We start from the raw sequence: 25,413 nt of genomic DNA, 5'->3' as shown, positions 1-25,413 counted from the left end.
TTCAGAGGTTTTTTTGTTTTTTTTTTTTGAGACGGGGTCTCTGCCCTCTGCCCTGTCACTCAGGCTGGAGGGCAGTGGCAAGATCTCGTCTCACTGCAACCTCTGCCTCCCAGGTTCAAGCGATTCTCCTTCTGGGATTACAGGCGTGAGCCACCGCACCCGGCCAATTTTCAGAGCTTTTCAGATTTCAAAATGGTAAATAAGGGATTGCAGACCTATTGAGAGAATTATTGGAAAGTAAATCAGTGAGTAACCCATGATTTTTCTGGAACAACTACAATTTCAAGTAGTTTGTAGGCAGTTGTCCTGTGTTTTGATTGGGAAAATATGCTGACTATATTTAAAAGACAGTGTTCTTTCATTAGAGGAACTTATGATAGCAAAAGGAAGAAAAGAAATGAGCCCATGAAAATGTAGGTAACTAAAGTGTAAATAAATGAATAAGAAGACAGATATTTAGAGATGAGAGAAAGTACAGGCTAGTGTTAGCAGTACACTTCTCATGGGAGAGGCAGGCCTGGACTGTTAAAGTGAGGTATGATTTTGATGAGGAGATATAGGGGGAGGACTTTCCAGTCAGGATTTAAGAGCTTGGACAAAGGAATCAGGAAGAAAATTGTTAACCAAAAATAATTTCCTCCAAAGTTCATGCATTCACCATTGTGTCATGTTGCTTCTTACTAAGAGCGTTTTGTTCATTTACTATGTGCTCTGGGAAAAACAAGGAATCAAGCATGGTTTCTTCCCTGAAACTGCTTAAAATCAGGTCAAGATATTACAGGATGGTATAGATAACTGTCAAATTTGCAGGAAATGGACTCTGAGAAATAAAGTAGAAAGATATACAGAATAATTTTGAAATTAGCTAGACTTTGTAAAAGAGATTGGGTTCTAAACTTCAAAAGACTGATAAGATTTGAAAAGATGAAGAAAAGGCTTACATAGTGAGAATAATATAATTTAAAAGGCACGGATGGGACAATTAGATAGCAAAACAAGGATTGAAAATTTTTGAAAAAGTTCAAATAGACATATTTTATTAGAAACATTACAGGTTTTAAAAGCCAGGCAAATAAGTTGTTCTCCTTTCTTAGAACAATGGTTTACATTAGAATTTGTATTAAAGATACCTTTTGCTATAAATGATTCTTAATTTAAAAAAAAAAAAAACCCTTTGTAAACCTTTGTTTTAGAAAGAGAGCTTTTTTTTTTTTTTTTTTTTTTTTTTTTTTTTTTTTTAAAGACAGAGTCTCATTCTGTCACCCAGGCTGGAGTGCAGTGGCGCAATCTTGGCTCACTGCAACCTCCGCCTCCCAGGTTCAAGCGATTCTCCTGCCTCAGCCTCCTGGGTAGCTGCGATTACAGGCGCGCGCCACCACGCCCGGCTAATTTTTGTATTTTTAGTAGAGATGGGGCTTCACCATGTTGGCCAGGATGATCTCAATCTAAAAAGAGAGGCTTTAAAAATGAGATTTGAATAATGGTAGGCTTTGGATAGGCAAAGAAAGAGAGGATTCCAAACACTCTAAAATAGGGTTATTTTCTCTTTCCCTATCTATTAGATTTTATTGATGTACTCATTGCTCGTTTCCCAACCATTACCTACCTAGATGCTTGTAAAACACCTTTGCTCCTTTGAGGTATACACTGTTGTGTTATGCTCCGTCTTCTCTCCCTGTGGCTGTCATCTTCTGATCTCCAAGTCACTGTTCCTCATGCAGTGAAGACTGTCACCTAGTGCACAGCCTCCTTCTCCATTCTAAGCCATTCATTGTCTACTTGGATGAAATTAAAATGAAAAGGCCAACATCCCAGCATTTTATCCTGAATCCCCCATCTCAAATACTCCACTCCGCTCCAGATACCTATTTCTGTGGTCACACCTTGGCCCTTGTCATCATCTTGAAAAGCAAGCCTCCTACTCTTTGACCACAACCTCCTATTCTTCTAACTTGCTCATTCAGATATGCCCAGCAGAACTATTTTTCAAACTCATCAGCATCTCAGTCCATTTCTTCTTTTAATGCTTCCCTCAGTATCCAACTTAGAGTCCATAGGCTATAATTTCATTAACATGACTTCCAACACCGTAAATTCCCTTGACTTCCTATCTTGCACATTAAAGAAAATTTCCTATAACAAATGCATCACGGACTTTGTGGTCATCACATGCTTTACACTAAAGTTTACGTCTGGAAATACTAAGCAGAAACTTTGAAGTTAAAATAGAATGTTTTGGGAAGTTTCTTGCACTATCAAAAAGAGAAACTGTAATTTATTATACTAAGAAACAGAGCCTGCAGAGGTTTATATTTCAGAAAGACCTTTGCCCCATTGGCTCCTAACAGTGTTCTTTGTTCCTTGTGCAACTGAAAGGTCACTAGAATGTAAATATTCTCTAACCTCTCTTCCTCATCTTACTGAGAAGAGTAATAGCCAGCAAAGTACTTTGAATTTTTAAGGTACTTATGTCAACAAGATTCTTCCTTCTCAGTGTTTCTTATTAAATGCCTGTATTTTGTGAGTCACTGTGTATCAATGATAATTGAAGTTAATAAAAATTATTTTAAGGAAATGTTATTAAGATAATCTTCAAATGTTTAATTTTAACCAAGGCTAAATCAAAGTTTTAGGCTCAAATATGTTTTTATTTCACAGATCTCAACACCTCCCACCTTCTCAGGAACTCTACATCATCTCTTTTTTATATTCAAGACCCCCATCTCCACGAGATCTTTTCCGTTGTCTTTTTAAACATGCTGAAGTCTCTTCAATTTTTAAAACTTTTCCAGCTCCCTATTTCCTTCCAGCTCCTATTGTCTTTTGTCTTTACAAGCAACTGTCTTGCTTCTAGAAAGAATTGTCTCTGTGGTACTCCCTCATCTTCCATCTATTTCCAGCAAGTTCCAGAAGGCATATTTCTAGCAAGATGCAGAGGGCAGATTTCTAGCAAGTTCCAGATGGTAGATTTCTGGCAAGTTCCAGAAGGTGAGTTTCCAGTAAGTTTCACCAGCTCAGCAACACAAGGATTTCTCTGTGAGACTTCTCTGTGGGACTTTATTCAGGGACCCACAGCCGTGCCCTCTCCAGGGCCTAGATGTCAGCCCTGAGAGGTGATCTTGCTTGGACACTCTATCTCAGTCCTAGGGGTGGTGTCTCTCCTTATATCAGCCATTCTTATATTTTTTAGAGTTCCTTTTACTCCCATTAGCCTTGTGACTCCAATCTCCTGTTATAGTTAATAATTCTTTATATTAGACTTTCCTTGTTCATATCACCTATGTGGTTTTTCTCTGCTATTTGGACCCAGACTGACAAACCACTCTACTGCTTCATTTAGCTTCATAGGTAGAGCCTGTCTTGTTTATTTTTCTTTCTTCCCCTGAAGTAATTGCTCAGAGTTCATTCGGTTCCAACCAAGTAGGGTTGCTGCCAAAATGTAGGTCTTTGTTGTACTGCAATTTTCTACTGCTACTTGATGTTAATTATGATGCATAGGGGCTAGAATTTCTTCAGTAAGGTATAGTTTAGGTTGCAGAATTCAATGAATGATGATTTATTGCCATTTAGCATTGGGTTTAATAGATGAAAGAAATGCCTTTATTCTCACAAGAGACCATGGCTAGGCTGATCCTGCCATGAGGACAAAAGGAAACATGAAATTATTACTAAGTACTTAGGCTGAGCATCTTTAGAAAGTAATTTGTAATATATTTTATTAGTTAATTGTGAAAATTGGCTTCTGAGGTTACGTAGTGTGATATAGCAAGTTCTAAGACAAGCTGTGAGTAGACAAAATTCCCCTTCCTGAATCTTTCTTTTTCTATACTTTTTCCTCTTTTTCAGGTACCCTTCACAGGTTTAACAGCCCCACCCCTCGGGCACCAAGCAGTCTTATCCAGGGGGAAAAACAAAAAAACTGATTCTCAGTAATAATCTCTGTGCCTACGAGAAACTTAGTGCAAGTCTTAGGATCTCAAAAAAGGACCTACGAGCATAAAGTAATGAGTCTGTCAAGCGAGGTTTCCATGCATGGGGGGAGGATCTCTTTAAGTAAGGAACCTTCCTTGTGCTTCTTTAAGCACAGTTGCTATCATTCTGGAAGAAGCTCCTTTTAACCCATATCTTCTTCCAACTAGCATCCTATTTTTTTTCTTTCCTTCCCAGCTGAACTTCTTAAGAATCAATCTATATGATGTGATAATATATTTGAGATATTAACCTATTTTTCTTGGTATTTTCCCCTTGTATAGCTTGCCACTTTCCCAACCTTCACCCATAGATATGTTGCCTTGAAGAAAGGACGTAGAAGGAAAATCTTTCTGGCTTTTGTTTCCAGACTCTCGAACCCCACAAATGGGGAGAGGATTCAGGCTGCAGAGAAATGGCTTGAGGAGAAGCCAAGGGCAGGGGTATGTAGGTGGAGGGAGAACAGCCAGCATTTTCCTCCCCCTCAACTCTAGAAACAGATTTCTCTGGGCCAGAGAGGATGGGAGGGTACCTCTAGGTGGACAAAAGCACACAGCCCGTTTAACCTTCCTAGGTCTCCAAGACATCCCCTACCCTATCTTAGTACAGAGCAATATTTCAAAATCCTGACAAAACTAGAATGGAGCGGGGCGGTGCGCGGGGCTGGGCGGTGGCTGGGGCGCGTGCTCTCGCGCGGTCGCTGGCTCTGCGCCCTCCCGGGCCAGTGTGCTGAGGCCTCCGTGTCGCCGCTGCCGCCCGCGCCTAGCCTGCCGCGGCACTCCCGGCTGCACACTCTGCTTGGCCTCGCCATGCCGGTGGACCTCAGCAAGTGGTCCAGGCCCTAGAGCCTGCAAGAAGTGGATGAGCAGACGCAGCACCCGCTGCATGTCACCTACGCCGGGGGCGGCGGTGGACAAGCTGGGCAAAGTGCTGACGCCCACCCAGGTTAAGAATAGACCCACCAGCATTTGGTGGGATGGTATTGATTCAGGGAAGCTCTACACCTTGGTCCTGACAGACCCGGATGCTCCCAGCAGAAAGGATCCCAAATACAGGGAATGGCATCATTTCCTGGCGGTCAACATTAAGGGCAGTGACATCAGCAATGGCACAGTCCTCTCCGATTATGTGGGCTCAGGGCCTCCCAAGGGCACAGGCCTCCACTACTATGTCTGGCTGGTTTACGAGCAGGCCAGGCAGCTAAAGTGTGACGAGCCCCCTCAGCAACCGATCTGGAAACCAACGTGACAAATTCAAGGTGGCGTCCTTCCATAAAAAGTACCAGCTCGGGACCCCGGTGGCGGGCACATGTTACCAGGCCGAGTGGGACGACTATGTGCCCAAACTGTACGAGCAGCTGTCTGGGAAGTAGGGGGTTAGCTTGGGGACCTCAACTGTCCTGGAGGACCCAAGCCCTGTTTCCCAGTTCAGTGTTGCATGTATAATAGATTTCTCCTCTTCCTGCCCACCTTGGCACAGACGACACCTGACCAGTCAGATGGTGGTTGAGGGTGACTTTTCCTGCTGCCTGACCTTTATAATTTTACTCACTCTGATTTATGTTTTGATCAAATTTGAACTTCATTTTGGGGGATATTTTGGTACTGTGATGGGGTCATCAAATTGTTAATCTGAAAATAGCAACCCGGAATGTAAAAAAGAAAAAATCAGGTGGGAAAAAGACCAGGTCTACAGTGATAGAGCAAGGCATTGAAGAATCTTTAAGGGAGGTTTAAAAAGAAAAAAAAAAAGATTGGTTGCCTCTGCCTTTGTGAACCTGAGTCCAGAATGGTACACAACGTGTTTTTATGGTGATGTCGCTCACCTAGACAAGCAGAGGCTGGCATTGAAGCGGACCCCCAACACGGTGCATCTCAGATGCCTCAACAGGCATCAGCATGTTGCTGTGACCCCTTTAAAGAGCAGTCCTGGAAGAGGCAGGAGGGAGAGTGGCTTTGCTGCTGTTGGGACGTGGCCATGGAGACCGGCAGCAGCGCTTGCTGACAGCTTAGGAGGAATCCTTACATCTTTGTCTGTTAAATTGATTGTTCTTCATGGGAGTCAGAAAAGCTGGTCTGGAGTTGCTGAATGTTGTGTTAATTGTGCTGTTTGCTTATAGTTGAATAAAAATGGAAACCTGAATGAAAACGAAAAAACTAGAATGGAGACTCAAAACAGAAATTGAATTCGTGGAATATATTAAAACATACTTCTTTACAAGCTTGAGTTGTGGGCTAAAATTCATACTGCTACATGTTCATTAATCTTGCATTCCTCACCCCATAAAATGTGCTCAGGCTGGGCATGATGGCTCACGCCTATAATCCCAGCACTTCGGGAGGCTGAGGCAGGCAGATCATCGGAGGTCAGGAGTTCGAGACCAGCCTGGCCAACGTGGTGAAACCCTGTCTCTACTAACAATACAAAAATTAGCCGGGCGTGGTGGCGGGTACCCATAGTCCCAGCTACTCAGGAGGCTGAGGCAAGAGAATCGCTTGAACCTGGGAGGCGGAGGTTACAGTGAGCCAAGATCGTACCACTGCACTCCAGCCTAGGTGACAAGAGCAAGACTCTATCTCAAAAAAAAAAAAAAAAAAAGTGTGCTCAACCCCCACCAGTCCACTGAAAGTTACCATGATAAGGTCATCAATGACCCTCATTTCCCAACCTACTTTTCAGTTCTCAGACCTTATTCCACAAACTTTTCAACCAAGAAGTTCTAATGATAGAATTGTTCACTCCTTCCTGCTTAAAACTTTTTCCTTATCCCCTTTGGGATACAATTGCATCCTGGTCTTCCTTTTATTTCTTTGAATATGCCTTCTCAATTTCATTTGTGGGCTTCTCATTTTGCAGTTGCTCCCATAAGTACTAATCTTCCTCAGAGTCCAGCCATCAGTCCCTTCAGGTTTAAATTATTTCCGATTATGATTACATATTTTCAATTGCCAAATATACTAATGTATTTATTAATAACTACCAGATCTACCAAATCTCTATCTCCAGCCCGGGCTTTCCTCCTGACATCAACCCTACATATAATAGATATCCACTTACATGTCACACAAACATCCTAAACCCCAGCTTTTTTTTTTTTTTTTTTTTTTTTTGAGACGGAGTCTCTGTCGCCAGGCTGGAGTGCAATGGCACAATCTCGGCTCACTCAACCTCCGCCTCCCGGGTTCAAGTGATTCTTCTGCCTCAGCCTCCCAAGTAGCTGGGACTACAGGTGCATGCCACCACACCCAGCTAACTTTTGTATTCTTAATAGAGACAAGGTTTCACCGTGTTGACCAGGGTGGTCTCGATCTCTTGACCTCGTGATCCGCTGGCCTTGGCCTCCCAAAGTGCTGGGATTACAGGCATGAGCAACCGTGCCTGGCCCCTTTTTTTTTTTTTTTCAAAGAGACAGAGTCTTGCTTTTTCACAGGCTGGAAGGCAGTGGCACAATCACGGCTCACTGCAGCCTCGACCTCCTGGACTCAAGCAATCTTCCCATCTCAGCCTCCTGAAGATCTGGGATGATAGGCATGTACCACCACACCTGACTAATTTTTCATTTTTTGTAGAGACAATGTCTTGCTATGTTGCCCAGGCTGGTCTCAAACTCCTAGCCTCAAACGATCCCCTCGCCTTGGCCTCCCAAAGTGCTGGTATTGCAGGCATGAGCCACCATGCCCAGCCCCACATTTCTAAAAGCGAATTTGCCATCTTTCTCTCACCTCACTCCCCTTCACCTGTATTCCTTTTCTGTACCAATCAAGGTCCTGGCAGGAAATGGATGACACACTCTGTAAGTCATTGATGAGAGTTTAATGATGGGACCCTTTAAGAATCCTATAAAGTTTCTCTCTAGGAGCAACAACAGAGAGGAGCAACAACAGAGAGGAAGCTGTTATCCCCCAACTAGGTCAGGGAAGCATTTGAGACCTGGGCATGGAGGAAGGGCTCTCTGACAGAAGCTGTGGCCTCTCTCTGATCTCTTGCTAACACCAGTCATTGGCCAAACCCAACCTGAAACCAGAGATAAAAGGAGTCCAGGGATTTGGTCTCTTGAGGTCAGCTCCTTGGGGCAGAAAGTAGTGAGGTAATGAGTGGAGAATAGTTCTGTTGGGGCAAATGGACAATCACCAGCCTATCTCCTCAATGAATGGCAACACCAAGGACCCAGTCTTGCTTGCCAGGAACCTGGGAACTTGTCTCAACTCTTCGCTCTTACTTACTCCACTATATGCAATCAGTCACCAAATCCTGTCTATGTTGCATTCTGAATGTTTGTCACCTTTATCTCCTCCTTGCCATTCCCTACCAGTGTTCCCAGCTCAGGTCCTGATCTCTTTTCACCTTGATAAGTGCACGCATTTCTTATCTAGTCTCTCAGCTTCTAGCATCAAACCATCCCTTTACCATCCCTTCACACTGCTACTAAAGTTTCTTTCCAAAAGGCTAAGATCTAAGTGCTTTAATGACAAGACCATTCTTTTCTCCCAAATTTCTTTTTCTTTTTTTCTTTTTTAGTTTTTAAATGACAAAAGTCATATACCATAACTCCCAAGGAAAGCCAAGCTGAACTGAAGTGTATTAAATATAATGTAAAATCTTCTAAAGAGGTAACCGTTGTTAATAATTTTGTTATGTTTTTCCAGATACATTTTTTTTAATTTTTAATTTTGAAATAATTAGACTTACAGGTAGTGGCAAAAAAAAAAAAAAAAAGTAAAGGGAGTGTGCTGTACCCTTCACCCAGTATCTGAGTTGAATTGTGTGCCCCAAAAAGATATGCTTGAGTCCTAATCCCAGGAACCGATGAATATCACCTTATCATTTCAGATATAATCAAGTTGAAATGAGGTCATACTGGATTAGGGTGGGCCCCAATCCGGTGGCTGGCGTTCTTGTAAGAAGAGGGATATTTGGACATAGGTACACAGAGAATCAGAGAACACCACGTGACAACAGAGGCAGACATTGAAGTACTATATGTACAAGCACAGGAACACCAGGGATTTGAAAGAAACCACTAGAAACTGGGGAAGAAGCCAGAAGCGATCCTCCTGTAGACTCTTCAGAGAGCGTGGACCTGCCAGTACCTTGATTTCAGACTTCTAGCCTGCAGAACTAAGAGAGAACAAATTCCTATTATTTTGAGCTATCCAGTTTGTGATAATTTATTACAGCAGCCCTAGGAAACTAATACACTCGGCTTGCCCCATGGTAATATTTAGTATAACTATAGTACAATATCAAAGTAAGGGAATTGACATTAGTACCATACTGTTAACTAGACCACAGGCCCTGTGCAGATTTCACCTCTGACTGATTTTTTTTTTTTAAGAAGGCTTAAAATTTTTTTTATTATTATTATTATACTTTAAGTTCTAGGGTACATGTGCATAACGTGCAGGTTTGTTACATATGTATACTTGTGCCATGTTGGTGTGCTGCACCCTCTGATTGATTTTTTAATCACACAAGTGCGTACACACACACACACGTCTCTTGCTTTTTAAATTATTTGTTCTCAGTTTACATAAAGTTTAACCATTAGTAACATGACAAAGGAATTTTTTTTCATAAAGAGCACCTTCGAATAAAAAAAAAGATTAACCAATGGAAAAATGGATTAAAATACGTAAACAAGCAATTCATAGAAGGAAAATTATAAACAGTCAATGAACGTGTGAAAAGATGCTGAGCTACACTAATGATCAGGGAAACAAATTAAAATCACAATGAAATGCTTTTCACCATTAAATTGGTACAAATGTAGAGACGTAACAGAAAGAGACCCTCATACTCAGAGAGGTGGGATGTAAATTGGTACAAAATTTTTTAGAGGACAATTTAGCAATATACATAAAATTTAAGATGTTTGTACTATTTGACCAGCAACTGCACTTCCAGGACTCTTGGAAATACTTACACATATGCAGAAAAATATTTAATAGGACTTATTACTTTGAATAGGGAAAACTTAGACAAGCTAAATGTTGACTAACGGGGGAATGGTTAGATTAATTGTGATATGCCCATAATATGTAGCCATTAAAAGAATGAAGTAGACAATCACATATTGTAAGTGAATAAGGAAAATAATAAACAATAGGTATTGGAGAGGCTATGTTTAAAGAGTGTATGCTCTATCTGAATTCACAATCCTGGCTCCACCACTTACTAGTTCTGGAAACCTGTATAGTTTAAATATTTAGTTAACCTTCGGTTTTCTTATAGGACAATTAGAGTGATAATGTTAGTACCCGTATCAGAGGATTGTGTTGTCAGCCGTAAATATGTTAGTTTACATAAGCAGTATTTCAAAATGGTATCCGGTACACAGATATTATTCAGTAAATGTTAGCTACTACCATTATTATTGTTTATATAAAATACATTTTTTACCAGTATCTTATATATCTATATGTATTTATATCTATCTGTATATATGGAAGGATACATGTAAAATTGTGATGACTTCTGGAAAGGGGTATAACTCTTTTTTCATATGTCTCCTATGTGTCTGTGAAGGAGTGTAACTTTCATCTTCAATAATACATACCTCTGGGCTGGGCGCGGTGGCTCACGCCAGCACTTTGGGAGGCCACGGCGGGCGGATCACGAGGTCAGGAAATCGAGACCATCCTTCCTAACACGGTGAAACCCCGTCTCTCCTAAAAATACAAAAAAATTAGCCGGGCGTAGTGGCAGGCAACCGTAGTCCCGCTACTTGGGAGACTGAGGCGGGAGAATGGCGTCAACCCGGGAGTCGGAGCTTGCAGTGATCCGAGATCACGCCACTGCACTCCAGCCTGGGCGACAGAGCGAGACTCTGTCTCAAAAAAAAATGATAATAATTAATACATACTTCTGTAGTTGACCTTTGTTATTGTTCTTGGCCAATCAACATCTTAACCACCTTGCTTTAGGGAATCCCCCACCTTATGAGGCAGATTTTGTATTCCATTATAAATACTGAAAAGGTAAGAAATGTGTTTTTCATATTCCCTTGTTATCAGGGCCTGGGCTCCACCAGTTAGCTGCATATAGAATTCATTCTGGCCCAGGAGAGGCAGCAGCTCGGTGGAAACTATCGGGTCTCCAGAGGGAGACATGACAGTAATTGTAGCATCAGTTTTAGCAGAACCAGCTGTGTGGACGGTGGGGGAAAGGTGAGTAGTTCTTGGAAGGACTGGTCCCCCATATTATGATTTTCAAGCCTTCCCAGAGGATCTGTGAGCTGTCCACTACCGGTTCAGTAAAAACTGTTTTCCTGATAAGCCAGAGTTCCTTTCTTTACTAGACACTAAAAACACTGATTTTTGAAATGAAAAGCCTCCCTAACTTTTTATTATGAATAATTTCAAACATATAGAAAAGTTAAGTCTGGGTGCAGTGTCTCATGCCTGTAATCCCAATACTTTGGGAGGCTGAGGCAGGCAGATCACCTGAAGTCAGGGGTTCGAGACCAGCCCAGCCAACATGGTGAAACCTTGTCTCTACTAAAAATACAAAAATTAGCCAGGCGTGGTGGGATGTGCCTGTAATCCCAGCTACTCGGAAGGCTGAGTCAGGAGAATCTCTTGAACCCAGGAGGTAGAGTTCAGTGAGCAGAGATAGCGCTACTGCAGTCCAGCCTGGGCAACAGAGTGAGACTCTGTCTCAAAAGAAAAAAAAAAGTTAAAAGAATAGTAAAATGAATAACTGCATATCATCCATCCAGATTCAACAATTGGTAATATTTTTATATATTTGCCTTATATGTATGCTTTCTGAACATTTGAGAAAGTTGCAAACACCCAGGAAAATGAACAATAATTTCATAATATCTTTCTATAAATCAGCCATATTCAGAGTTCACCAAATGTCCGAAGAATGCCTTTTGTACCTATTTCTTTTCAAGCCAAGTTCCAGTAAAATACATTTTATTTGGTTATGTCTGTTCGGTGTCTTGTAAATAAAAAATGTAATTAAAAAAGGGCAATATATGGGTTTTGATCTTTATTGTTTCTACCTAGTGACTGAGTAGATAAATATGGGAACTAACAGTTACTTATTATTAATCAAATGCCAGGCTTATGTGAGGCGATGGGCATAGCAATATGAATAGGACAAGGTCCCTAACCTCAAGGATATAGTCCTTCTGTGTTCCTCCAAATGCACACAATTTATCTGCCTTACTTTTGCCCAGCTTAAGGAACAGAAACGGACAGGGGATATTAGAGTTAATCATTTTCTTGACCTAGAGCCACAGTATGGAGTAGGAGAGCTGAGCAAGGCTGGATGTACACGTCTAAGGAGTTATCTATCATTCACTTCTTTACACATCTAAGGAGTTATCTATCCTCTTTCTTTTTTTTTTCTCCCTCTCTCTCTCTCTCCCTCCCTCGCTCCCTCCCTCCCTCCTTCCCTCTCTTTTTTTGGCTGGAGTACAGTGGCAGGATTTCAGCTCACTGCAACCTCCGCCTCCTGGATTCAAGTGATTCTCCTGCCTCAGCCTTTCAAGTAGCTGGGATCACAGACGTGAGCCACCACACCCGGCTAATTTTTGTATTTTTAGTAGAGACGGAGTGCCGCCATGTTGGCCAGGCTGGTCTGGAACTCCTGGCCTCAAGTGATTCGCCCAGCTCAGCCTCCCAAAGTGCTGGGATTACTAGTGTGAGCCACCGAGGCTGGCTCATCCACTACTTTCAAACGCCCATACAAATTAATGGCCATCAGGGACTGTCAAAGGCTGATTCCAGTCTAACTGTCCAGCCACATCTCTCACCACTTCCTCTTACAGAACTCAAACTAGACCCACAACTTCTAGAATATATTTCATGTTTTCCCATCCCTACATCGTACTGAATTACTTCCCCCCATCTGTATCTTCAAACTCCTATCTACACTGCAAGGCCCAAGATATATGCCACAAGCTTGTGAAAATGCTCTAGAATCTACTTCTAACTAGAAGAAAGCTTTCCTTCTTTTGTACTCTAGCTTGTATATCTCTTATTTTGCTTATAAGTTTTATTTTATATTATCATATTGTGCTTTTACCCTAAGTAACTCATTGAAGGGAAGAACTTTATTTTAATACTTATACTACTCATCACGTAGTACGTGTTCAGTTTTTGTGTATTTGATTATAACTAATCATACAACTTTGAAAGTAATTGGAGAGTAACTTTGGCAAAACACCAGCCATTAAAAAGAATTCTAAAGAAAATGAGATTCAAATGGCTGATTCTGTATACCAGGCCCTCTTCACCTTAAACATGACTTTCTCAGGAAGGCCTTCTGAGATGTTCCCAAACTAAGGCATATTTCCATTATAATCTTTCAGCACCACATACTTTTCTTTATTCACATTTCATAATTATATGCCTTTTTGGGGCCAGGCGTGGTGGCTCACACCTGTAATCCCAGCACTTTGGGAGGCCGAGGCAGGTGGATCACAAGGTCAGAAGTTTGAGAACAATCTGGCCAGTATGGTGAAAGCCCAGCTCTACTAAAAATAAAAAAATTAGCCGAGCGTGGTGGCAGGCATCTGTATTTCCCAGCTACTTGGGAGGCTGAGGCAGGAGAATCAATCACTTGAACCCAGGAGACAGGTTGCATTGAGCCAAGATCATGCCACTGCACTCCAGCTTGGACAATAGAGCAAGACTCCATCTCAAAATTTAAAAAAAAATTTTAAAAATTTCTTTGGTGATTATTTCATTAATATATTTAGCATTAGACAGAAGGTTCTGTGAGGTAAAGAGTCATATTTGGTTTTGTCCATCATTGTGGCCCCAGAACCAAAGTGAACAGCATCTCACAGTATTATTTTCAAATATTTAATAAATATTTGTTGAATAAATTAGTGAATAAATAAATGGATATTGTATAATCATGGAGCCCAAGAATCAAATGTTTATAAAGGAAAATACTAATGACTATGTAAGAAATAGTCCCAGCAGCGTGACCAGACCCTTAAGCTACAAAAGGACACGTACATCATGCTGTGTGCAGTGTCATTCTTTATTGATGATCATAAGTTTTAAAAATTACATGTGGGCCGGGCACAGTGGCTCATGCCTGTAATCCCAGCACTCTGGGAGGCCAAGGTGGGCAGATTGCCTCGCCTCGGGAGTTCAAGACCATCCCAGGCAACATGGTGGAACGCCATCTCTACTAAAATGCAAAAAATTAGTCAGGCATGGTGGCGTGCGCCTGTAATCCCAGCTACTCAGGAGGCTGAGGCAGGAGAATCACTTGAGCCTGGGAGGCAGAGGTTGCAGTGAGCCTAGATCACGCCACTGCACTCCAGCCTGGGAGACAGAGAGAGACTCCGTCTCAAAAAAAAAAAAAAAAAAAAATTAAAAAGTTACATGTGAATTAATATAATAGAAAATCATTTTAATGTCTATTTTTTTAAACCCACTGCTACATATTCTAAGAATACTAGGCAGTTTTTTAAAAATGCTTTTCCTGGCCAGATGCTGTGGCTCAGGCCTGTAATCCCTACACTTTAAGAGGCCAAAGCAGGAGGATTGTTTTGAGCCTAGGAGTTTGAAACTAGCCTTGGCAACATAGTGAGACCCTGTCTCTACAAAAAAATTAAAAATTAGCTGGGCAGGCCGGGCACAGTAGTTCATGCCTGTAATCCCAGCCCTTTGGGAAGCCGAGACAGGCGGATCACCTGAGGTCAGGAGTTTCAAGACCAGCCTGGCCAACATGGTGAAACCTTGTCTCTACTAATAATACAAAAATTAGCCGGGCATGGTAGCGTGTGCCTGTAATCCCAGCTACTCAGGAGGCTGAGGCAGGAGAATCGCTTGAACCCGGGAGGTGGAGGCTGCAGTGAGCCAATTCGCACCATTGAACTCCAGCCTGGGCAACAGAGTGAGACTCTGTCTAAAAAAAAAAAAAATTAGCTGGGCATGGTGCACATGACCGTAGTCCCAGCTATTCAGGAGGCTGAGGTGGGAGGATTGCTTGAGTCCAGGAGTCCCAGGCTTCAGTGAGCTATGGTCATGCCACTGCACTCCAGTCTGGGCAACAGTGCAAGACTTTGACTCTAAAGAAAAAAAAAATTTTTCCATATATATGTATTTGAATATGTGTATACTGTTACTAGATACATATATAATATGTATGTATTATATATCATGTATTATGCACATATATGTTTACATATTATATATATGCACATGGCCTTCTTCAATTGGCTTATTCAAAGTTTTTTTTTAATTTGCAAGAAAATGATCTTGTAGGCCAGAGTAATTATTAACACTGTGTGTAATTTGAAGAAAGTAAAATGGAGATATAGCAATTTTCTGATTCATGGGATAAAGACATTCAGTTGACAATATAAGCCAAAAACATAAAGGTATCTAGATTACCAGTTTATTTACATTGATCATATTTTCTGGATAATTTATAAATCTTCATTTTCATTGTGGGGAGAGTAAGCATAGATTTTTATTCTCTAAAATTTATCATTAAAAAGAATGAATAAATTCCTTTTCAACATACTTTTAAAACTCTTCAAAACAGTCTGACACCTTAAACTCCAGTACAACTACTGTCTTTGGCACAAGCTAAGATCACATGGTGTTAACATTTCTTATTAAGGAAAAAGTCCCTCTGTATGTTTTCTATTTTCATTTCTGACACTTAATTAGAATTAATAGTTACCCCATTCATAGATTGCAAGAGCTGCCAGGGCTCCTGAAACTGTACTAGAAAGATGGATGAAATTTGTGACTTTTCTCACATGAGACCGAATGAGATCAGACACATTAATTCTACACATGTAGCTGAGAATGTGTGTGCCTCCACGTCTGTGGCAAAGAAGCTCAGTGAACTTAAGGCGTGATCTTTGGCAGCTTTATGCAGCGTGATGTGCATGAAGAAAAATGTTTATAAAAGAACACATTTGAATCCTTGGTACCTCTCGGTGTGATCACTACATTGTCAAACAGTAAAGGAATGTATAAGCACAAATAAATTATGCATTCCCTGAATGAAGTCTGCTCCCTGGTGTGTAATTACTGGATGTGTACTTGGGAGTTCCAAGTTTGAGCAAGTGTTTCATTTCTCACTTAAGGGATTCAGCACACCTCCTGGCACCCACCATACAGTAAACAACAGCATCCAGATGCCAAAACACACTCCTGCCAGCAGCCAGCAGATGGCTGTGTGGATGGCAGACAGGATGCCCTCACACACTGCTCCATCCTGCTGACTGGCTTGTTTTATTTATTTATTTGATACCTACAAAACAAGTCACGTAGTTAATTTCTGAGCTTTGAAGTGTTATAATAAAATAAGCAGCCATTAACACACCACCCAAACTTAAGAAGAATGACAAATTATCTATTTTTTTCACCTACCTACATATGTTTCTCTCCTTTACCTCACAGAATCTTCTCATTTTTCTGCTGCCTTTTCAGAGGTAATTGAAATCTTGATTTGTTTGCATTTGTTCTTCCTATATTTTAAAAAACGGTTTTAGTAGATAGATATAAATACACAGATATTTAAACTTTGCACTGTTTCATCTTCCTTGTTTTGTGCTTTATAAAAACAACATATTTAAAATAGTCTTCTGCAACTTGATTTTGTTCACCCAAGGGTATGTTTTCAAGATTCATCTATATTGTTGCTGGTAGCTGTAGCTCACACATTCATTTTCACTGCTGTATAAAATTCTGTTGTTTGACAATAGCGTGGTTTATGAATTCATTCCACTGTGAAAAGAACTACAAAGTATTGTTGTTGTTTGCTGTTATGAATGATGCTGCCATGAAAGTCTCCTGTAAAGAGGTACAAGAGTTCTCCAGGAATAAGGCCTAGGAGTGGAATTATTGAGTCTTAGAATATGCAGAAGTTCAATTTTACAAGACAGTGCCAAGGTTTTCCAAAGTTATTTTATCAACTCACATTCTCACCAGTGATATGTAAGAGTTCCTGTTAGTCCACATCCTCACCAACACTTGATATAGTCAGCCTTTCTTTTTACTGATCTAGTAAGTATAAAATAGTCTCTCAGTTGGGGTCATTCCTGAGCTATTTTCATGTTGCCTAACTCTGACCGTATTCCAAGCCATCGAAGACCTGTGGATCTAGAAAAAATAAAGAAAGTAGAGAGAGGTAGAAAGTATCATGTTGAGCCATAGACATACAGAAATTGATCTGAAATTGAGTCAATCCCTGCAAAAGCATTTTCGGTGAGACCCAAGGTTATACAACATGTATATTGATACCTTAAATTAATATATATATTTTTGTTTCTTCCATGTGCCAGTTAGTTTTCTAGGTCCAAGGATATCACAGTGCATGAAACAGACAAGGTCCTTGCCCTTGTGATGGGGACAATAAAGAAATAGATTTAGGATATAATATCAGAAAGTGAAGGTCAGTTTTGGGGCCAGATAGGCCAGTGCTCAAATTCATTCTCCACACCACACCAGACACTTGACTTCTCTGAGCCTCTTTCATCTTTTATAAACAACAGTTATCATCTTGCAGGGCTATTGTGAGAATTAGGAGCTGGTATATAAAGATTAGTATTCTCTCCTGTCTGGGGCAAGAAGATCCAAGGATCTCAAGGATGGGGCAATAGCATCTTCTATATTGCTCCTCCTGGAGCTGGGACCCACAGGACGACACTTCTCATGAATGTTGACAGAATCCTGTGCACCTCTGCCAACCAGCACTGGCCCGTTCATTGCATCCTCATAACTACTGATCACCTTCTCCCACTTCCTTCTCCCACTTCCTTCTCCCACTTCCTTTCTTGATTCCAATCCTGCTTTTTTTCCCTCTCTGTGAAGCTGTAAGCTTTGGTATTGAGCTATGTTCTTTCCAGCCACACCATCCTCCTTGCTATCTTTCGGATGTTGTAGATAACCTTATTTACATATTGATTTTTAACAAACCAACTAGTAAAAATATATATAAGTCAATCTGGGAAAGTTGAACACTAGTTAATATTCAATGATATTAAGGAATTATTGACAATTTTTGAAGTATGACAGTGATGTGGTATGTCAAAGAAAAGTGCTCCTATCTTTAGGAATACATACTGAATTTTTTTGGATGATATTATATGATGTCTTGATTTGCTTTAAAATAATCCAGTGGGAGTGTTGATTAATTGGTTGGCAGTATAGCAGCAGATTAATGAATACATGCAGTTTGTTATACAATTCTGTCTACTTTTGTATTGTTTAAATTTTTCCATAATAAAAAGTAAGAAAAAATGATGCAAATATGCTTCTGCCTTAGGACCTATGCACATGCTGTCACCTCTGCCAGGAATATCGTTCTTTCAGGTCGCCACGTAGTGTGCTTCCTTAATTTATTCTGGCCTCTGCTCAAATGTCACCTCTTAAGAGGGGCCTTCTCTGACTACCTTATGCAAAACAGCATCCCTCTTATCCTGTTTACTTTTCTAGTCCTTCAGCCTACTTACTTACTCTTTTTTCTAGTCCTTTATCCTGCTTTTTTAAAAATAATACTCTTCATTAACTCACATTTGTCATCTTTGCGATTGTAAAAATTATAGGCTTCATTTGGAGAGGGACTTAGTTTGTTTTATTCACTGCAATGTCTCCATGCCTTGAACAGTGTGCTCACGTAAGAGAAACTCAAAAAATATTATTTAAAAAAATAGGCCTAGCACAATGGCTCATGCCTATAATCCCAACACTTTGGGAGGCCAAGGCAGGCGGATCACCTGAGGCCAGGAGTTCCACACCAGCCTGGCCGACATGGCGAAACCCTGTCTCTACTAAAAATGCAAAAATTAGCTGGGCATGGTGGTGCACACCTGTAATGCCAGCTGCTCAGCGACTGAGGCACGAGAATCACTCGAACCCAGGAGGCGGAGGTTTCAGTGAGCCAGGATTGTGCCTCTACACTCCTGCCTGGGTGACAGTGAGATTCCATCTCAAAAAAAAAAAAAAAAAAAGTATATATATATATATATAAAATTTAAATAAATGAATGTACATGTTATACAGCTCAGAGTCCTCATCAAAGCCAAATCAGTAAACCTGCTATATTGAGTTACTCTATCTGCCACCAATTGATTATCTGTCCAGAGTCTGACTCATGCATTTAGGGATGGGAGAAAACACTTTGCAAATGCCAAGGCCCTATATAGTTTAGTTACCATTATTTCCAGTCCAGTTTGAAGAGACTAAAAGAATTGTCAGATTACTACACTGAGGTCAGCAGTGTAGTAATGTCTCAGAAAAGCTTCCGTTTTAGAACAGGCTCTTCTTGAGGTCACTGCCTAGAAACAAATGTACTGTGGCTAACTTAACCCTTAGAAACGTAGAACATTGGCTGGGGGTGGTGGCTCACGCCTGTAATCCCAGCACTTTGGGAGGCCGAGGAGGGCAGATCACTTAAGGTCAGGGGTTCAAGACCAGCCTGGCCAACATGGTGAAACCCCATTTCTACAAAAATACAAAAATTAGCTGGGCGTGGCGGCAGGCGCCTGTAGTCTCAGCTACTCAGGAGGCTGAGGCAGAAGAATCGCTTGAACCCGGAGGCAGAGGTTGCAATGAGCCGAGATCGCACCAATCTCCTCCAGCCTTGGTGACAGAGCGAGACTCCATCTCAAAAAAAAAAAAAAAAAAAAAAAAAGAAAGAAAAGAAAGAAAAGAAACATAGACCATCATATTATTCCACAATTGAACTCTGGCTTCTCCGTTTCCTGGACATAATGGAACTGCCCCTGTCCTTTGAAAAACATAATTTTGGATTGCATTTCCAATAGTACTGAATTTACTCTGAGCTCCTTACCGCAGTAGACTGATCCTTTTCTGTACCATTGTGCACATTAACACAAGACTGACCAGGCCTCTGCCCATGGAACCAAGGAAATCACGGTCCTGTCTTCATTCAGCAAACCAAAGGGACTTGAAGGACACATGCCTCTCATTCTCCCTCCTTACGTTCCCTGCTCTGTTTAATGTGATATCAGTCATTTCTGGACACTCTTGCCAGATCTTGACTTCTGGGACTTTGGTTCTGCTCCTGATATTCCCCACACCTGTTTCAAGGAGTTACTAGTAAAGACAGCTACTGAGTTAGAAGGCTTTAGAGCTGACCATTCCACAGAGACTTGCCCACAGGTAGAAGGTAAACAGCTCCAACAAAACTTCAGTGTTTTTTAATGAAGCAACAAATTTTGAAAATCACGAGTTTATGTAAGGATTTCAGATTTAGTGTATTTTACTTCAGACAAACATACTTCTCCAAGATTCTATGAACAATCATATTGTAGGCATTACACATAACACATATGTAGCATACGTGTATGATATCAAAGACCTTTCTTATCTGAACTATACTCATAATGGAATGTTACATAATTGCTGTAATAATGCATAAAAGGAGAATACTATTTTAATATGAGAAATTCTTAAACATACTAAAGTTTGTATAAATAGTGCTAAATGAGCATTTTCAAAATGTTTGCTTTAATATCTGCCTTCAAGGAGATTTTTCTGCTTAGAAAAGACCGAGTAGACCCACTATTAGTTTCCCACATTTTGTAAAACCGACTAATACGGACTGTGGCTCTTTTCACATATAAATTTTTATGGAAAAGAGCCTGGAATTCTGGGAAGGGCCACTCCCATGCAGTAATGATGCCTTATTTTCAATAGTTTCCATGAGACAGGAAGCCTAGAACAAAAATACAGATAACATGACCGACTTCTGCCTCATGCAAAGGTGAGGCCAGGAGGAGACAATGCAAGAACTGAGCAAGGAAGCAGAAATATTCACCACAGTGAGCCTTGGGGGAGGCTAGGAGTGCTTTTAAGCTCCTTCTAAGAATAAAATGTCACACCTCACATTAAAATGAAATCATTTTTCACAGACTTTGTATGGAGAGGACTTTCCCTTTGTCTAACAACTAGTTTCTAAAATGAATTCTGAGCTTGGGGGACAGCCAGTGATGAAGAAATATTGATCACTGGAGGACAGGAGGAGAAAACTCATGGAAGGATAGCTGGTTAGTAAATAGTTCATCGTCATCAAGATGTATGATATAGAAGTCTATTTTGTGCTTCACTACCCTAGCCTAGACGAATTCATGAAATTATATGTATATTATAGTTAATTTATCATGAAATATTTCAGACTTTCAAAAAAGCATAAAGAATAATAAATGCCAGGCATAGTGGCTCACACCTGTAGTCCCAGCACTTTGAGAGGTTGAGGCAGGCAGATCACTGGAGCCCAGGAGTTCGAGACCGGCCTGGGCAACATGACGAAACCCTATCTCTACAAAAAATACAAAAATTAGCTGGATGTAGTGACATGCGCCTATAGTCCCAGCTACTCAGGAGGCTGAGGTGGGAGGATCACCTGAGCCAGGGAGGTTGAGGCTAAAATGAGCCATGATCATGCCACTGCATTCCAGTCTGGGTGAAAGAGTGAGACACTGTGAAAGAAAGAAAGAAGAAAGAAAGAGAGAAAGGGAGAAAGGGAGGAAGGGAGGGAAGGAAAAGGGGAGGGAAACTAAGGGAAGGGAGGGGAAGGGAAGGGAAGAGGAGGGGAGGGGAGGGGAGAAAACAAAGAATAATAAATTCTCATTTACCCTTAATCCCCCTTAAAAATAAAACCTTATCAAAACTTTATCAATATTGACTTTATCAATCAAGCTCTCAGAGTATTGATTTATTGATAAAGAAGGGCTCTGTGTACTCCCAGAGATTGTATTCCCCTCCATATAGGGGTAACTAATATTCTGAATTAAGTGTTTATCATCCCACATATTTCTTGAAAATTATATTTCATGCCAACTCTGTGGAAGTTATTAACATACTCTTTCAATTCTAAAGCTCTAGGGCACTTTTTAAATTGTGCTAAAAATATCTCTCATTGCTATAATAAGTTTATATTAAAAATATTTTTAGCATAACATGAAGCTTTCCACCATACATTATTTTAAATGAGTCAACTAATTGGTAGTAAATATCCCAAGTCAAATAATAGTTGCAAGTAATCTGGGGACTCTGTGGATTAAATTTATGGTTTTCATTCTACCTTATTTTAAACTGAAAAAAAAAAAAAAATCAGTCATTCAAAAGTAGAAGGAACCCTTGATTACCTGGAGCTTGGCCAATGCTCATGGCATATCTAATCAATGGACAGTAGCCAGAATGAAACATTTTAAAGGGGCTAATGACTAAACAGTGTACTCTGTACTCTTTAAGGGGAGCAAAATTCCCAATGAACTCAGCCTTGTGTTTGACCATCCCTACTTATAACTTAGGCATGTTTCAGAGTTGTGTGAATGCTTGTTAACCAGCAGGGCACCCTTTAATAAATCTCTGTACTGTTACAGTCACCCAAGAGGCCTTGTCTACTAGAAGCCAACTACTCTTGCCAGAGTGGGAGAACAATTGATGCACTTAGAAAGGGCATTGTTTTAGGCTGGATAAGGAAAATATGAATGGGTCAAACAAAGCACAGTTTATTTTGTGAAGGGCCAGGTCAATGACACAATGACAGAAACTGTCAGTACGGAAAGCTATAGTGTAGCACTTGGTTTGTTGGGCTTTAGTTCCTAAGACAAAGACCTTGTATTCTTAATACAAGTCCATAAAGTTTCATCTGAAATATTGAAATCCAAAGAACTCTTGAAATTGACAATTTGTCACATCTCAAAATGCCAAACCTTGGACTAGTCTGAACTCATTTAGTGGCAAATTATCACCTGAACTGATGTTAGGCTATTTAAAATCTATTTAAACCATTTACTGTTACTATTTATATATTTCACTGCAGAAATATGAATATTTGATCAGAAGGCTTTGCTCCAGACTCCCTGGAGGTGCTATAACATATGGAATTACTATTCTAAAGTCCAAAAACTCCTGAATCTTAGAATATGGTCAGCCCTTCAGGTTTCAAGTAAGGGATTGTGGAACTAGAATGGCTAACACTAATTTAAGAGATACCGTGGGCTGGAGCTGTTAGCCTTTTGACTATCTCATTTGATTATCATATCGACCCTATGATTGAGATAAACATATTTCTGCACCTTTGCTGTTGCATGAATATACATATAACTGAAAGCTAAGTAAGATTTTTCCTGTCGCCTCTTGATTGCTGGGAAAACCCCAAAGCTGAGAACATCAGATCCTAAAACTGAGGAAAATAGGTGCTTGTACTTCCCACTCACAATTCTCAAGAAAACCTTTAGCTATGTGGTGAGTCCCCTCTCTTCACCACACTTCTTTTGTGCTTCTTCCTTCTCCATTCCCAAGCCAAGCCACATGAGGAAGACAGTAAGAGAATCTCTGGTAAATTTGTACATTTGGAAAGGGCCTGTGTGGAGAGAGTCATTCCCCAGCTGAAGTTATAATTATGCCCTGATATTACTTATCCTTTGTGCCCATTTGAGCATAAGGAAAAAGGAATCAGGGAGTGACAACAAGGAAGGGAGAGTGGATGGTTAAGGAGCAGGCTGCTCCCTTGCTGAGGTAGGAGGACAGGTGCACTCAAAGACGGCACCTTGTTAGCCTTAGCTGATAAAACACAAATGGGTCAGTGGAAACAGTTGTGTGTTTTGTTTTGTTTTGTTTTGTTTTTGTATGAGTAATTGGTCAGATTTCTCTTGGGCTTGGCAAGGATCTGAGTGGACCCTGACGAAGACAGATAGGCTTGAGCCATCTTGGGGGTGCCCCGCCCAAGTGGGCTGCCTGTGGGCAAGAGGACGCAAGATCAAGGGGCGGCAGGACTGGAAAAGAGGGAAAGGAGAGGAGGTTGGTGGATTTTAAAAAGCATCAGGCTAGCTTCTCTCTAGTCAGAGAACTAAACAGTGGGGAGGACCCCTATAGGGGTCCCCAGAGAACCCTACATATGCTCCACTGGATGCCTGTTTTACAGAGAGCATCTACAGCCAAGAGGGGACAACATAGCAAGTTGAAGTAGAAAGATGTTCGCCATTTTTCATTGCCCTCTCCCTTGCGATGGTACATAGAGGAGAAAACGACCCAGGAGTGTGTGTGTGCAGATGGGTCACCCTTTTAAGCTTCTCACACTTTGATATCCACTGTTAACTCCATGCCCACCCCCATCCTATCACATCCTTTCCTCTACCCTTGGCAGAGAAACTCTCTGGCTCAGACATGAACAAAAGAACATTGTTACTCTCAGCACAGCAAAGCAAGCTGGAATTTCCCAAAGGAATATGATTGAAGACAAAAGAATGTAAAGAAAACACAAAGTTCATAAGTACAGTGAGGCTGAGAAAGCATAGACTTCCCCCCACTACAATAACGAAACAGCACTAGGCTCTCACCAGTGGTGTCCACACCCTCCTGAGAATCCCATCCAGTGAAACTGCATCTCAGATCACCCACATACTCTCTCTACACACCCTTCTTAGTCTTCATGCCTTCTTAGAGGGAGATTTGAAGGACATCCTGGTTGGATAATAGATGATACACGCATGGATAAAGAAATAGTACTGTTTCTTAGCTTTTGAGTCTGATAGACCTGAGTGACCTTATGAAAATTACTTCACCTCTCTGAACCTTTTTATCATCCATATAGCACCTATTTCATAGTTATGAAATATTCACATAAGTGCCTGCATATGATAAATATTCAAAAAATTTCCTATCTATAATGGACTAAATGTATCCCCCCCCTCCACACCCTACATTCATATATTGAAATCCTAGCCCTTAGTGTGATGATATTAGGAGGAGGGGCCTTTGGGAGGTAATATGTCACAAGGATGGAGCCCTCATGAATGGCATTAGTGCCCTTATAATGCCTTCAGAGAACTCTCTTGGCCTTTTTCTGCCTTGTGAGAATCCATTGAGAAGTTGGCAGTCTGCAACCTGGAAAAGGGCCATCCCAGAACCAACCATGCTGGCACCCTGATCTCAGACTTCCAACCTCCAGAACTGCATCAAGTAAATCTCTGTTGTTTCTAAGCCATTCAGTCCATGACACTTCGTTGCAGCAGCTCTAACTGACTAAAATACTATCATCATCATTATTATTACTAATATTAATGATATCAGCATGGGAAGACACCACCTTCCTTCCTTCTCTCTACATTTATATGTATTAATTTCCCCATTCTTTCTCTCATTCCTCCTACCCTCATGGGTAGGTAAAGTTTATTTCTTTTCCCTTTAAACTGATTGCCCTGTTGATTGAATAAATTATATTATAGGTTTGTTGGAATAAACTGTATCAAACTCATCAATGTATGGTGGAAAGCTTCATGTTATGCTAAAAAGGTGAAGCTTGTGTTCTTTACCTAGAGTGCTAGCCTGGCATCTGGACTTTAGTATAATGACACAATATTACATCCCAGGTGATAGGTTTGGCTCTGTGTCCCCACCCAAATCTCACGTCAAATTGTAATTCCTGACATTGGAGGAAGAACCTGGTGGGAGGTGATTCGATCATGGGGGGGATTTCCCC

At 40.8% G+C, this 25,413-nt stretch overlaps 1 protein-coding gene and 1 pseudogene across 2 annotated transcripts in view; both read left to right on the top strand.

Annotated features, from left to right (window-relative positions):
* HIBADH (3-hydroxyisobutyrate dehydrogenase) overlaps nucleotides 1-25,413 on the top strand; it is a 316,476-nt gene that overhangs the window by 97,246 nt on the left and 193,817 nt on the right. The window lies entirely within an intron of this gene.
* On the top strand, nucleotides 4,703-6,117 carry LOC126950059 (phosphatidylethanolamine-binding protein 1-like; annotated as a pseudogene). The gene has a single exon (XR_007724043.1). The product of XR_007724043.1 is annotated as a phosphatidylethanolamine-binding protein 1-like (transcript).

Source organism: Macaca thibetana, chromosome 3 (assembly GCF_024542745.1).
Source record: "Macaca thibetana thibetana isolate TM-01 chromosome 3, ASM2454274v1, whole genome shotgun sequence".
In the NCBI taxonomy this organism is placed as follows: Eukaryota; Metazoa; Chordata; class Mammalia; order Primates; family Cercopithecidae; genus Macaca; species Macaca thibetana.
Note: the sequence above shows the minus strand (reverse complement) of the source record. Positions and strands in the feature narration are given on the sequence as shown.